Below are 12,840 nucleotides of genomic sequence, written 5' to 3' on the forward strand. Positions count from 1 at the left end.
AACCTTATATTTGATCTTCTTTGCAGAAAACAGTAATCTCTTGGTTTGCAAATGATTTTAGAGGAAAACAAATTTTCATAGATTTTTGTACTTAGCTTTTCCAGTATCTCAGCCCTGATGTGCACATGAAAGGACCTTCATGGTAGTATCTTGATCTGTTCCCAGTTAACAGCCTCAGTGAAATCCTACCCCATTGAACTCAATGGCATTTTAAGGTAGTTTTGACTCCTTACTTTTTTCCAGGGACAGCTTAGAGAAATCTAGCAACATGTTTCATTTTGAATCTAATGGATGTAAAGCAGTTGAGGGAGACTCACGTCTCTGGCTTCCCGCTTGCTGCTGCAGCTCTATTTATTAATTCTGCAGTGGGTATTTTATTGGAGCCATGCAATGCCAGCTGAAGGTTACCACAGTAAAGCAGCAAAAAAAGATGAAAACTACAAAGTCATTGGCAGCTCATTTTAATTCAGCTGGAAAAAGCAGCTTTTACCATCCTTTGTATTTGGCAAAGGTTAGAGTTTATCTGAGTTTCACTAGACGCCAAAATGCTGAGTAGATCCTGCCATTGTCTCACTGAACACTGAATTGCATATTAATTGAAGATCTGAAGCTCTACACCAAACAACAAAAGTGTAACCAAACATTGCAGACCCAGGACATGAAAGATTCTTGAAATAGATGAGAATGTTTGATTTAATAAGACCCCTTAATTTTTTGCACAGAAATGTTGCTAAATCCTTTAAAATTTTGACAGTGTTTTGCTACTACTTGCAGTTAAAAAATATACTCTGGAGGTCCATCTAGTCTGCTTAGCTTGTGGTCACATCCAAATGACAGTTGTTAGGGACAGTGCTGGCATCCAGCTCCAAGAACTGCTTGACATCACCCACATCACAGAGATTAAGCACCTCACCTGCCAGAGGGCCTATTGATCATGCATATGGGCATATTCTTACCTTACTACTTCCTAATTTATCCTAAAATATTAAAGAAGACGAGGGCCATGAGAGGCGCTGCCTATCTCACCCTTCTAGGAGGCTTTTGAGTCCTACAGCTGCAGAAAACAGCCAAGGTAGGAGACCTAACCCAGCAAAGTGACATTTGTGTGCTGCTTGAATAAACAGGTGAATTCAGCCCCACTGTAATGTATTAAGAATTTATATCAGCCTCAGAAAAGAAGACATCTCCTGTATGTTATTTAGTATATGTATACACATAAAATAGAAGGAGGCAAAGAGGACTGTGCATTTATCCAATATGAGATATTAATAATACAATGTGTATTACTACAGGTGGAAATCAGGAATAATGCCAAGAAAATTCACAAATTCAAAGTTATATAAAAGTAGGTCTGGTAATGATTAAAACATATTTGAGTTGTAGAAATTGTGCTAAGCTCTTTATCTGGATAGGCTCATTCTTTTATGGAAATTTGCACTGGATCTCAGTCTAGCTTTGATGCTCAGTCCTTCCTTTACAGATCTGAAAAACAGAATTCTAGCATTAAAAGTTTATATGTTATATATGTATATATATGTTTATATCTCTGTCCTTTTCTGGATCTGGCTCTGCCTGACTGCTCTCTGTGTATTGTGTGCCATTTTCTATATGCTATTTTGTGAAGAAAATACCTAAACATAATTTTTCACATTGTCTTTGTCATGCAAAAGGTAAACAGTGCACATATGCAGAAGACTTGCAAGTATAAGTGAATAATAACATATGTAGTTCTAATGGACTTCCTTTTAAGAGAGAATGGATTATAATCTTCAGCATGCAATTGTGTAATTTTAGATGTGGTCCAGAAGTCTAAGAATCAGATATTTGAGTAGGAAGTAGCTCTAAGTACTAAGTATCTGCCATAATTTTAGCGGCTCAATGCTGTAAACTGCAGCCAGGAAAATTTGCATCCCAGGGTTGGACATCATCCAGAGATTTTGCGCTTCTGCAATTTCTTACAGACTTACCATAGCAACGTCCACCTCTGCTTCATACACACAGCTGACTGCTTTCCTTCTGCCCCATACTTTGGGTTTGCAGTAAATACACAGGGCAGCTAACTCCTAAGATTGCAAAGAAAAGATTGGTGAACTAAAAGATGTTAAGACTTTACTTCTATATTCAGTACACATACTTTTAAGTAACGGAGGTTCCATGAATTTCTTTTCTTTCTTTTCTCGTGGGTATACAACTGACAAAGTATAAAAACTTTGTCCTACAGCTGCTGGAGTCAGAACAAAGAGGTTGTAGTTTTGAAAAGTCATTTATTACCAAGTGTCTCCTCCAAATGGTTAAACACATATACAACCTGTGATTCTAACCACAATAAAAACAAAAAACAACTAAAAAGAAAAACAAAACAAAACAGAAAAATAAAACCCCCCACAACCTCAGAATAGTGAGATAAGTTCATTGAGATAAGGTCTGATACATATAAAAAAAATATTCAAGTTTCTTCTATCAGTATAGCAAAATTATTTTGACTGTTGTCTATTTTTTCACCTAATTCTTCTAAACACTGCTCTACTTCTTAACAACTGTTTGCACATACCAGCATTTGACATGCTATATGTTCTAAATAAATCACATTTAGTGCTGCTGTTGGAATATTAAGTTCCATAAACCAGAAAGTGTATGAAGGAGCAAGCATCACCTCTAAAGGAAGAAGGTACATTAAGCTGAGTTACTAAGGAAAAAGATACAATTTGTGATTTAGCCACATGCTCAAATGTGACTAACAAGCCCCACCCTGCTTCCAGGTCCAGCAATAAAAAGAGTATTTCCCGGGTAGTTCTTTGAAGGGAAATGAAAACTTCAAAGGCAAGAGTAGCTCTCATCACAAAATAGGTCATCAAGAAGAGATGGCAGGCAGGAGGAAATGTAGCAAGCAAGAAGCCTGGACAAATGTAAAGTAAATTTACTGAGATGGCCTTTTTAAGTTTTTAGGTTTTTTTTCAGAGGGTGCTATGCACAGTGCAGTCAACTGCAACCTGTAATAAAATCACTTACAATGCTTCATCTATATATTGCCACACACAAGACACAAAAAAGGAATAAATATTTATTCTTCACTGTTTCTTTTATTTCCTAATTCATCGGTGAATTCATTTACTCCTCTTCTGGTCACATCACTTGAGGACAATTAGATGTGTACGGGAACCATCTCTTCAACTTACCCCCCAAAAGTTAGTTGTTTAGACAGTTTGGAGACAATGGTTACTCTGGGGCCCCAGTTGCATAAATCTACATCCTTTAAGTTACCTGTTCCTCAGAAATTGTCTGTTTACTTCCAGTTTCCTTGCAAAACACTCGAAAAGCCCCTCCCAGTCTTGTGTACAGCAAAACAGAGTAGCTGGGACTTTTCAAGGAGGTGGCCACCCTTACTTAATTACCTGCGCAGTGATGCATGCTGAGGTAATAAGGCTAATTGAGTTCCCCAAATTACAATATAAATTCATTTGCACAAGGGATCCGTCTGATGATGTAAATAGCTGGTGCATTTTGGGTATCTTCTAACAAGTGATGGACAGCAAAAATACAGAAGTCATAGATTTTAAAAGTCCTCATTGGCTGCTGATTGCCATACAGTGTGTGGTTCAATGTTACCCTACCCAACCAGCACACATGGACCCAGGGCATTAGCTACAAAGTGTGGTAGTGATGTGGAAGGTTCAGTTTGTAACATGAGCCGTGTGTCTGGCAGCACAGTGTATACTGTTTTCTTATCCTAAATCTTGAGCCTTGAAAATTAAATGTGGAGCTATAGGACTCTCCCTTTTTTTTTTTTTTTTTTTTTTTTTTTTTTTCAGCCACACAATATCCAGCTTGCTTGTTCCATTGTATTTCCTCCTACAGAGGAGCTCTAAAGGGACATTTCTTTGGCAGATGAATACGCTGCACTTTCTCTCTTCACTAATCATGCATACTGTTCGATGCAGAGTTCGAACTGCTAAGCATAGGGTGATTCACTTTCTTACATGAAAAAAGGGCAGTACTGTTGCAGTTCACATAAAAAAACCAGCAAGTTTGTAACTGCTGGAACTTTTAATGATTGATGAAAGCTTTGGCATAGTTTCTGTTTGGAAAGAAGGGCTTTGAACTGGTGGATGAAATACAAAGAGGAGAGACTTACATAATGGGCCCATCTCCCCTAATCTCCTCACCCAAGAATACACAAGGAAGAAAAACAAGGAGTCCCTTGTAACCCTTGGAGTGACGAGCACCTCCTTTAATGTATTCAGTTACTTATTAGTAGGCCAATATAAATCTAGCACAACAGTGTGCAAAGTCAGTAGGGGGTCTGAATCCTGATGTTATTTTTCCCACCAATGAATAAGTGATCCCAACCACCAGCTTCAGAAGCTCATCCTCATTAGTATGTATGAAATGAGTGGAATAAGCACTGGGAGATTTATATTGTTCTGTATCCAATTTAATTAATAAGAGACAGTGCCGATTTCTGGAGGAAAGAGGCAGTGTCTATAGATTACTGTGCACCTTTCATTGTTATTAATTATATAAATCTACCTCAGCATGGAGACCTTAAAAAGTGCCCTCATCATTGTCTAGTTCTACTGACATTCATTAACTGGACATGCTAGCAACCTGCATTTTATAATCTGTCACCATCATTAAGGTCACTGGAGAGTTTTCATTATAAACCCCCTACTTGCAGGGTTTTGTAATTCTGCTGGAAAATTTAAGGATAACCAAGGAGTACTTTTTGCAGTAGTCTTGTCTATTTTTAAGTTCTGGACAGGCAAAAGAAAAAAAAAACAATTAAAATGCCATTTAAAAAAAAAAAACAAACACAAAACCACATCTATCTGTTGGTATTAGACACTTCTTCAAGGGTAAATAGTACAGGTGAAGTCACTCTGAAGCCAGTCTCCAAATGGAGGAATGGGATATTCATTTCATTATCATGAAGTAGACTGTGAAAAAATGTGGCTTGTTTATGTCTTACCTGACATGCTAAAGACCACGCCAAAATCTGAATTTGGACTTAAAAATCAGTGTTCCATCACACTGAGGTCTGCTACAGTTTTGCCATTGATCCCTATGAAACCAAGGACTGAACCAGAATTTCCATTTTAATGCCTGGGGTTTTATATTCATTTTATTTACAGTTAGGATCTTTGAATTTTCTGCTTTCACAGAATGAGGAGACATGGTTATAAACTGGATACTTTTACAGATTTTGTACCTCAAGGTCCATGAAAGTCAGTAAGGACACTTCTTTACCCTGAGCAATTCAGCCCACATCAACGATAGCTCATACATAAATCTACCATTTTTTTTAATCCACTGAACAACCAAATTAAGGTTTTCAGCAGAAAAAACATTATACTCCCAAATCAAGTTTTATTTGTATTTTTGACATAGAATGTAAGTGGATATTAAAATGCACATATGTTTTCTGCTGATTTTCTGCGAAGGCTAATGCATATTCCACACAGGGCTGAATGTATAATCCAAACAAGGAAGTCTCTGCCAAAAGTGAGGAATAATGTCTTCAGGACAGCCCAAATAAAGAGTTAGTCACCAAGAATATTGCTATAAATGATACCCTTGGCAATAATACATTAATTCATTTTTCTGCTGGTGGTAGTTTCATCACTGATGGCACAAAAATGAGGACGCCTGTGGTTCATTTCATGCAAGTCGATGTTTTCTTCCGTATTCTTTTTTATACCTAGTCTCACCACTGCTGCATCTATAAGGTATCATTCTTTATGTATTAAACTTTCACAAATGCAATGGTAAGTACAAGGTACTACACTACGTTTGATAGGATGGTTTAAGGAAAGGACAAAGATTTGACTCAGAAATAAGCATGAGCCTCCAAGCAATGGAAACTCTCCATCCATGGTGAGTCAAACAGGCTTCTCCTAGCAGTTAGTTTCTTTGTGGTCTCTTGCGCTTTCTGTTGGATCAGTGACATACCTTCCAAACAGCTTTGCCATACTTCCTCCCAATTTTGCTGCATCAGTATCAGGCACAGCTGAGTGACTGAAACTCATGTAGGCAGGGCTGGAATGTCCAGGCTGTCATTTACCTGGGACAGTCACACCCGGAACCATGGGCTAGGTAATGATTGCCAGGAATGAGCAAACACGGGAAGTCACCCTTTACCTTCCCCCATTCCCTTGTAATCCTGCAGACTTCATTAGCAAATGCTTTACAGCTCCAATAATCACCAGGCAACTCCAGACTACCACTAGCCTGGAGGAAGGGAGGGAGTGAGGTTGTACCTGGCTGTAATGCTGTTGTCATAATCATCTTCAAATGGGTCAGAAGTTTTCACCTCTGCACACAGTAAGAAACATCTAACTGCAGCTACCTGCACTGGCTTCAGTGCAACTCCTTGTGAAGTAAGTCCTTTGAAATACAAGTACCATTGGCAGTGTATAGGTAGTTATCTGGAAAAAATCTAAACTACTGAATTAGCATCTCCAGCATTCTTATTATTAATTTTCCAGGCTTGATGCAACACAGTGAAAGGTGGAAAGAGCCCTTTCTATGCCTGTTAACTGAACTAGTGCTAGAAATGCCATCCTATCAATTTTCCTACTTCAAAAAAGGATTAAAGACAAGCAGACAGAGGGAAATATCCACTCCAACTCTTTTTTCCTTAAAAACATCTTTGCTCTAGATAAAGCATACTCAGCAATCACTGGAAAGACCCCATCAGCTCCCCACTCCCAATCCCCCACCATATTCCAAACAAGCCACCCTGTGCTACAAACTGATGGCTTATCCCACCTTGTCCCTTGCAGAGGAATAATTTTTTGCTCTTCTCTGTGAGACACCAGGGATATTAACTCACCCTTGTTGAGGGCAGATGCATAGGAAGAGTAGGAGAGATGTTTCCACTTGCCTCCTCCTATTTTTGCCATGCTCACAGGTGTGAGAGGAGTTAAACTTCAGCCATCCAACCAGGGATGATGGTTGCTGGTCACCCAGGTGTCTTTCCAGACCAATCCACCACCTGACCTGTGTCCTGAAGCACCATTTTTTCCTGGCTCTCCTGTGTCGCTTTTTCCACACAAAATTAGATCCAAATAGCTCATCAGACTATATGTGGAGGTGACTGACACTGATGAAAACTGCTTTGCCAAAAGCAGGACATGCTTTTTTTTTCCCAAATAGTCATGTATTTCAACACATTTTCAGTCACTCTTCTGTATATTAGCAGTCCATAATGTGTTTGACATTAATTTCTCCTTTAGTATGTAAAAATATTCATATTGTTTAAAACCAAGCGTAAACCTAGAGCAACTCGGCCTTTCATTTCTTGTTGGTTTAATTCAGCAATCTTCTCTCTGGTTTCTCTCTCTCCCCCACTGCACACACTGCTTTCACAAATTTTCTCAGCTAGAGCCTTCTCATTTACTCTTCCATTTTGTTCTGGCTGCTCTTTTCCCCTCTCTTTTTCTTCTTCTTTTTTTTTTCTTTTTTTTTTTTTTCCCTGTTGGTTGCAGACCCTTTTTTTTTCCACACTACCATCAATTAGAGGGTTAAAAAAAAAAAAAAAGCAGTCAGCTGGATGAGATTTAATGTTATGAATTAAAGTGTGTGTGTTGGGGAGGAGGATGGAATAAAGCCTCTTTCTTTCAGATACTGAAGCAATTAAAGGTTTCTCTTTGGTAATATTGTATTGCTTGGCAATTCCACTTACTGAGTCTTCCTAAGGGCTCAGTTCAGCTGAAGGGATACTGAAAGCAATGATTTTTACTTATTAAACTAACCACTTCTTATTATTTTAAATTGAATTTGCTCTCAATTTGATTCTGTAATTGTATTTTAAACATTGTTATTATAATATTGACTTTTTTCAGTGCTGTCTTTTCAATTATGATACTTTTACACTTAGTTCCCCCATCTAGATCTCAAATATGCATTGCTTTTTGGGAGCCTTTGCAATGGTTAACTTTGAACTATATTTATCCACTGCAAGAACACAGGCAAAAGCCATAATAAATCTCTTTTCTCGTTGTTTTCCTTAAGCTCTAGATAAAGTCTCTGATTTTACAGTCCTGATGAGAACAGAAGATTTACACCAAGAAACTGGCATTAATTTCACTTAACTTTCCAATCAAAAGGTATTTGGTGTGCTTTCAGAGAGTTTCTCTTCACCTCTTTGCTTTCTGTGCAAGCAGCTCAGTAGTTTGTGTCAAACCTTAATCTGCATCTGAGAGACAAATTTTATTCTGTTCATTTCTTCACTGTACCTGGAGAGGATGCAACATTTACTTACAACACTGGAAAGCTGGGGTAGGAGGGGTATTCCTGTATTCCTGAAACAGTGAAATTAAAATGTAAAGCACAATACTTAAAACATTATTGAGTAACCAAGGAGCATACTGTCTTCTCCTATACTGATGGGGAAAAAACCTCTGAAAACTTTCTGCATATGCTCTCTCTACAGTTTCTGATTAATTTTCATCTCAGAGACTTCATCTAGAAGAGACTAATGTGACATCATCAACATGCAATGTGTGAAGAAAGCAATCCTCTCTTCATGGAAAATTCAATAGAGTTCAATAGCAAATAATTTTTTCTAGTCAATTAAACAACTGCCTATGGAATAAACCAGATCACTTACATTTGTGTTGTGGAGTTCTAGAAGCTAGTTTAAAAATTACCATACACTCTTCCTGGTCATATTTTACAAAAGAGATCATCAGCAGGTGAAATGTATATAGATACACAAATATTATTATGGTTATATAATTTACATCACAGAAGGATCTGTCCCATGTGTGTTCAGAGTAATCTGATAATGAATCTCACTAAATTTATGTTGGTTTTAACAAGTGTTAAACTCTACATCACTTTCCCATATTGATCTTCCATGCTCTGCTGTTTTGTTTTTTTAACAGGAAACCACTCCCTTCACCATATGGTCCAGCCATTATCCACAGTATTCTCTGCTTATTTCACCATCATGTAACACTCTCCTCTTCTGGGAGCTAGATGACACAGTGACATGTGAATGTTGCTCACAGCTCAACATGAATTTCTGCTGATTTTTCTGGCACTGTACAGCTGGAGCTGACCAGGGCAGCCTCCTGCATAAAACATCTGCTCTGCAGTGGTTTTTTGCCTTCCAAAAGCCTTCATAGTTGAGTAAGACCAACCTGCAAAGAACTGGTACAGAGACTCCCTTTGGGATCACAGACGGGAGAAAATCCTTCAGTGGAGTCCTTGTTATTTCCAGCGAATATTTTTAACTACTTTCCTGAATTTTTAATACTCTAAGCACCCCTGCTGAGCACACCTCAGGTCAGCCTACAGTCACCTGGGTATCTGGAAGATGTCTGAACAAAATGATTAAGAAGAGCAAATTCAGATATGCTATCCAGCAAGCTAAAAATGTGGCTTTTCTAGGAAGATACTTAGTTACACAACGAATTTTGTGGGGATTCACCAACTATTAAAAAGCAAATCCATGAAGGAAAATCATGGAGTACCCATTCCATCTGAGGTTAAATGTTTACAACAGTCTGTAAAATTCCTAGCACTAGTAATCTTCAGTTCTCACCCTGACGCAGAAGGAGTTAACTGGGGAAAAGACTCACTGTCATTTTATACCACGAGACTGAGAAACAGGTGTGTATTGGTTTTTATGAATCTTTTTTCCTTTTGCTATAGTGTGCCCAAGAAGCAGCTTCATGCTGATTAAAAACCTACCCACTTTTAACCACATTTTCAGAGTACAGTTGAGCTTGGTGAGTTCCACTCAAGTGATTAAAAAAAGCTCTTATTTTTCTTTGTGTCAGAGTAATTACTTTACCAGGCATCCAATAATGTTGTCTTGACAAAAAATGTATGTACAGTTAGATAAGTTTTCACTATTGGTTTAAGACTAAAACTTTACATTACAATGTCCCTACACTCAACATTTTTAAGTTTATTTGTGGAGAGATATATCCTTATAGGTAAAAGGCATCTCTGATGCCAGAATGAGAGAGGGGGAAAAGGAGTTACAATCCCTTCTACAATGAGAGTCTTTGAGCTCCTTCTGAATATCAGGTCCATGTTGTACACAGGAGCAAAATACCTAATTTCTCAAATCTCTGTCAAAATCCTTAGCTCCGTCATTCTTGTGTGCTGTTCCTTGTCAACATAAGCCTCTGCTGGACTTTGACCCTTTGAAATTGAGGCAAGAATGGACTTAACTGGATATAACAGTAACTTACACAGAAACTGGTGAACATTGCACAGGTTATTCTGACGTGGGAAGATAATGAATGGGGATGTGCCAAACAAGAAGGTGATATTGTACTCCTGCAGTATGCCAGCTCCTCAGAACTGTATCTAATGGGATGTTGTTCCCACCATTGACATGGGTCTGGGAAATTGTAGAGTAGAATACATACCTATACAGGATAGGGCTAAGCACACCAACTGAAACACTGTGTGATTTAAGTGAAGAAAACAGGCAGTGCAGGTCTGGAAAACACAGACAGGGAAATAATATCAATGAATGGAAAACACTTTCATAAAAGAAGGTAAATATTAAACTTCTGGCAACAGATGCCTTAGCTGGTACCAGTATGGTAAATAGGAGTTTTTAGTGATTTCTGCTTCTTTCAGAACTTGCTTAGTACAAAATATAGTCTGTATTTTTCAAAACCCTAAATATAGGAGGAAAAATGTTTCATGACAGAGAACCTTTTTGTTTAATGAAGAAATTCAAGTGTTAAATAAACCATTCACTATTGCAGAAATATTTGTTAAGTATCAGAAGCACACAGTAAGGGCTCAATCTAGATCTGCTTACAGTTAAAAACCACAACAAAGTCTGTGGAAGTTTTGAACACCTTAAAAAGTATGCAGTGGTTGAGCATAATGTAATGATTGACTGCCAACCTTCTGTATTTTCAAATGTGTACTTCCCACAAATCCTCACTGCTTTTAGTCTCTGTTCTCATTTCCTGACAGAGTAGTACCATGAGATGATGGGGGCCTCTTTGTGGAAATGGGGTTAGGGGTATTGGCAAATCAAGGTACATTCATCTGGTTTACCCCCCTGACACACACTCAAGTACCCAGGAATTATCTGTACCAGTTCAGTTTCTCTAATTGCTTTCAGATCTAGGGTAAGTTTGTTTCACTAAAATTTATCTGCTCTCAGTAATTATTCTATTTGGTGCAGAACTTGCTTCTGTTTTAGATTTTCAGGGAAAGAAATAAAATATATATTAAGTCTCAGTTCCTTAGGTTAGAAAATTACCCTAAATATACAGCTCAAACTGTCTGCACAGAAAGAACAAACTTTTCCTTGAAACAGATGAATGTTTTCCCTTGTAATACAACAACTAGAAATTGAATGAACATGTGCAAAATTGTCGATTCAAAATCAAAGTCCTTTCATTATCTGAAAATAAAAGTCAGGAAAACGGCTGCCATGAAGAAGTAATAATAATTGTAATGCCACACTTCATGGCCTGACAGCAAATCCTCCAGTCTGTCCTTTCACTCAGATGTATAGGAGGAAAAAAAAAAAAAAAAAAAAAAAAAAAAAAAAAAAAAAAAAAAAAGTATAAATCATGTTAAAGCAATTGCACATGTAAATGAATCCTCTGGAAATCAAATACCTTCACGCTGAAATAACTAGAGATTTTCCTCGCAGCGGTACTCCGGAGATATCTAGAGAGTGGAAATTACTGCTCAAACTCTTGAGGGACTGCTTGCCGCCACCAAAGAAACGTGCAGGCGGATTTCCAGCGCTCCAACTTCGGGCTATTTTGTCGAATTTATAGTAGTCCGCTCCCGCAGCTCTCTGAGAGGTCAGCAGGGCCACGAAGGGACGGACCCGGGTGGTCGGGTCGGACCCCACGGCGGCCGCGTCGGAGGACAGCGGCGGAGCTCCGTTCGCCCGCAGTGGGGTCTGCGAGCCCGGCGGCCCCTTGGCGTTCTCGGGACCGCTGCCTCGGGCCGCGGCGTAGCGGGGGGAAGGCGAGGGAGCCCGTGAGCAGCGGAGGGGCAGCGGTCCCCCGCACAGCCCCCGCATCGTCCCGTAGCTGGGACAGGGGGATTACTGGCGGCGGGGGACCTCGGCGCAGGGCCGGGGAGAGGGTGATTAATGTATTAACGCTGCTCGCTCCTGCCCTGGCTGGATCGGCTCCGAGACAAGGATTAGGGCGGCGAGAGAACACCGAGGCGGGATTCGGGAGGAGGAAAGCAGGAAAAAGAGAAAAGCGCCAACCGACAGCTGCGGCCCCAGACCCTGCTTCCCCCGGGGGTGGGGGAGGGGGAACAAGGGATGCGCTCGGGGTATACGGCTCGGCCCTGCTCCCTTTGCCAGGATGCAGCGTACACGGGGCCCCGCCGCCGCCCCGGGCCCCGTCGCCGCGCCTGCTGCCCATGGGGTACCCCCGCGTCCTTCAGGCCGCTGTAGGCGGCCGCCCGGCACCGTGCCCTCGCAGCTACAGCGGGCGGTCCGGGCTACTCTGGCAGCAACCCCGGCTTCGCTCCCCCCGGTGGGCGCGGAACGACCGTGAGGGCATGGAGGTGGCAGCAGTTCCCAGGGGGACGGGAGGGGCCCGGTGTGCCCCCTCCGCTTGCACCTGCTCGACACAAGCCCGGTAATACTTCTACAGGCCCCGCGACGCCTGGGAGCCGTCAGCAGACACTACAGCGCCAGCCCAGAGCCCCGGGCGAGGGAGCCGCCCCCACCCACACCAACAGGCGGTGGCTCAGGGACCCCGCCCCGCGCAGGCACCGCCCAGGGGGGCGGGGACACCGAGCACTTGCCCCTCCCGTCGTGGCGGGGCGGGTAGTAGGGCGCGCTCGTCCGCCCGCCCGCTGCGCTCCAGTCCCGGCTTTGTC

This window comes from Calypte anna, chromosome Z, assembly GCF_003957555.1.
Source record: "Calypte anna isolate BGI_N300 chromosome Z, bCalAnn1_v1.p, whole genome shotgun sequence".
In the NCBI taxonomy this organism is placed as follows: Eukaryota; Metazoa; Chordata; class Aves; order Apodiformes; family Trochilidae; genus Calypte; species Calypte anna.